The 2,969-nt window shown below is 44.3% G+C and overlaps 7 non-coding genes across 7 annotated transcripts; all 7 read left to right on the forward strand.

The window, feature by feature from the left end:
• Nucleotides 1–425: 425 nt before the first annotated feature.
• Trnas-uga (transfer RNA serine (anticodon UGA)) lies at nucleotides 426–507 on the forward strand. Its single transcript has one exon. It is a non-coding gene; the product is annotated as a tRNA-Ser (tRNA).
• A 201-nt stretch (nucleotides 508–708) lies between these two features.
• Trnas-uga (transfer RNA serine (anticodon UGA)) lies at nucleotides 709–790 on the forward strand. Its single transcript has one exon. It is a non-coding gene; the product is annotated as a tRNA-Ser (tRNA).
• Nucleotides 791–991: 201 nt separating this feature from the next.
• On the forward strand, nucleotides 992–1,073 carry Trnas-uga (transfer RNA serine (anticodon UGA)). The gene has a single exon. It is a non-coding gene; the product is annotated as a tRNA-Ser (tRNA).
• A 200-nt stretch (nucleotides 1,074–1,273) lies between these two features.
• On the forward strand, nucleotides 1,274–1,355 carry Trnas-uga (transfer RNA serine (anticodon UGA)). The gene has a single exon. It is a non-coding gene; the product is annotated as a tRNA-Ser (tRNA).
• A 201-nt stretch (nucleotides 1,356–1,556) lies between these two features.
• On the forward strand, nucleotides 1,557–1,638 carry Trnas-uga (transfer RNA serine (anticodon UGA)). The gene has a single exon. It is a non-coding gene; the product is annotated as a tRNA-Ser (tRNA).
• A 200-nt stretch (nucleotides 1,639–1,838) lies between these two features.
• On the forward strand, nucleotides 1,839–1,921 carry Trnas-uga (transfer RNA serine (anticodon UGA)). Its single transcript has one exon. It is a non-coding gene; the product is annotated as a tRNA-Ser (tRNA).
• Nucleotides 1,922–2,122: 201 nt separating this feature from the next.
• On the forward strand, nucleotides 2,123–2,204 carry Trnas-uga (transfer RNA serine (anticodon UGA)). Its single transcript has one exon. It is a non-coding gene; the product is annotated as a tRNA-Ser (tRNA).
• Nucleotides 2,205–2,969: the final 765 nt, after the last annotated feature.

Consider the following 2,969-nt stretch of genomic DNA (forward strand, 5'->3'; position numbering starts at 1 on the left):
GGGGTACATTTTTGGGACATTTTGCAGAGGACAATAAAGAAGGATTTTCCACTGGATCCACACGGGATAAGCTATCTCACAGTAACGAATGATGAGGGGGTACCATTTGATGTAGTGATGTTGACCGGCCTCCACTGTATATGGCGTGCGCGAATGGCCGGATACCACTTCGACCCGGATGCAAAGCCAGCAGTGATTTATTTCAGGCAAAGCATGTCTGCATTCATCGAGTGTAGCAAAATACAGGAGATCGAGCAAGAATGGTTGTCAAGGTTTGAACCTCTGGCAACCCTTAAGTATTTTTAAGAGGACAACATCAGTCCAAATGGGACTGATGCCAATCCTTGTTCCTTTTTATTGTATTATGTGAGTGTGCAATGATTGCCCTGTACAATGTCCAAGCCAGGCAATAAATAAAAAAAAAGACAGTCGTGGCCGAGCGGTTAAGGCGGTGGACTTGAAATCCATTGAGGTCTCCCCGCACAGGTTCGAATCCTGTCGACTGCGAATATCTATTTTAAAGAATTTCTTTCACTTACGATAAGGGAGACAAAAGTTGCGCACATTGACTCTGTTTGAGCTTCACTTTCTGTACATTGGTGCTGCAGCCGTTCCGAGCACTCCCCTGTACAAGTACACTCTAATGAAATTCAAATAGACACGAAACGGAAGAGTTATACCTTTATACTGACATGTTACCAAGCAGCGGCAGTCGTGGCCGAGCGGATAAGGCGATGGACTTGAAATCCATTGGGGTCTCCCCGCACAGGTTCGAATCCTGTCGACTGCGAATATTTTTTTTATATAATTTCTTTCAATTACGATAAGGGAGACAAAAGTTGCGCACATTGACTCTGTTTGAGCTTCACTTTCTGTACATTGGTGCTGCGGCTGTTCCGAGCACTCCCCTGTACTAGTACACTCTAATGAAATTCAAATAGACACGAAACGAAAGAGTTCTACCTTTATATTGACAGATGGCCGAGCAGCGGTAGTCGTGGCCGAGCGGTTAAGGCGGTGGAATTGAAATCCATTGGGGTCTCCCCGCACAGGTTCGAATCCTGTCGACTGCGAATATTTTTTTATATAATTTCTTTCACTTACGATAAGGGAGACAAAAGTTGCGCACATTGACTCTGTTTGAGCTTCACTTTCTGTACATTGGTGCTGCAGCCATTCCGAGCACTCCCCTGTACAAGTACACTCTAATGAAATTCAAATAGACACGAAACGGAAGAGTTATACCTTTATACTGACATGTTACCAAGCAGCGGCAGTCGTGGCCGAGCGGATGAGGCGATGGACTTGAAATCCATTGGGGTCTCCCCGCACAGGTTCGAATCCTGTCGACTGCGAATATTTTTTTTATATAATTTCTTTCAATTACGATAAGGGAGACAAAAGTTGCGCACATTGACTCTGTTTGAGCTTCACTTTCTGTACATTGGTGCTGCGGCTGTTCCGAGCACTCCCCTGTACTAGTACACTCTAATGAAATTCAAATAGACACGAAACGAAAGAGTTCTACCTTTATATTGACAGATGGCCGAGCAGCGGCAGTCGTGGCCGAGCGGTTAAGGCGGTGGAATTGAAATCCATTGGGGTCACCCCGCATAGGTTCGAATCCTGTCGACTGCGAATATTTTTTTATATAATTTCTTTCACTTACGATAAGGGAGACAAAAGTTGCGCACATTGACTCTGTTTGAGCTTCACTTTCTGTACATTGGTGCTGCAGCCGTTCCGAGCACTCCCCTGTACAAGTACACTCTAATGAAATTCAAATAGACACGAAACGGAAGAGTTATACCTTTATACTGACATGTTACCAAGCAGCGGCAGTCGTGGCCGAGCGGATAAGGCGATGGACTTGAAATCCATTGGGGTCTCCCCGCACAGGTTCGAATCCTGTCGACATGCGAATATTTTTTTTATATAATTTCTTTCAATTACGATAAGGGAGACAAAAGTTGCGCACATTGACTCTGTTTGAGCTTCACTTTCTGTACATTGGTGCTGCGGCTGTTCCGAGCACTCCCCTGTACTAGTACACTCTAATGAAATTCAAATAGACACGAAACGAAAGAGTTCTACCTTTATATTGACAGATGGCCGAGCAGCGGTAGTCGTGGCCGAGCGGTTAAGGCGATGGACTTGAAATTCATTGGGGTCTCCCCGCACAGGTTCGAATCCTGTCGACTGCGAATATTTCTTTTATAGAATTTTCTTTCACTTACGATAAGGGAGACAAAAGTTGCGCACATAACGTGCTCTGCTGGGTGGCTGGACAGCTGCGCCATGTTTTTGAAATCGACCTCATCGACTAGTAAAACTGCACAATGACGCCCTTGAGCAACATTTACAGATTGTAATATAGTTCGTGCGCGAATGTCAGTCCTAATGTGGGCGGAACGTACATTTACCTTAAAATGTGTGCGTGTCATTGCGATACGCACGCAGTAAACATCGCTGTTCTCTACGGAACGCATTTAGGCCATGTTTTTAGCACGCGGGCGTGAATTATATATAATGCTTGTTTCCGTGTGGATTTCTTCCCTAATTAATGTGGTAACTGTTATTTCGTCGTGTATTTAAAACTTACTCACTGAATATCACCTGCAATTGACTGCAAATAAGTACTTGTGCCTGCTACCATTTGTACCAACCACAACATGCTAGCGAACGTTCTATATACGTTAATTTTAGTTTTGGAAATCTCGATAACCACATTTAGCAACAATGACATTATATGCACCTTGCGCCGGAGCTTTACACAATGAACTGTAGCTCCAGAACACACAGCCTAACGAGCAATGAAAAAAAAATTGGTGGCACTCGATGTATGCGCACGCACCGTGACACTTCACGTTGCTTAGCACAATGAAGGAAATTCTAATACCTGTATAAATTAAAAGCCGTGAAATGCTAAGCTTTAGCAGGGCGACGCTCAGCGTGTAATGATTAGACGA

Source organism: Rhipicephalus sanguineus, chromosome 1, assembly GCF_013339695.2.
Source record: "Rhipicephalus sanguineus isolate Rsan-2018 chromosome 1, BIME_Rsan_1.4, whole genome shotgun sequence".
In the NCBI taxonomy this organism is placed as follows: domain Eukaryota; kingdom Metazoa; phylum Arthropoda; class Arachnida; order Ixodida; family Ixodidae; genus Rhipicephalus; species Rhipicephalus sanguineus.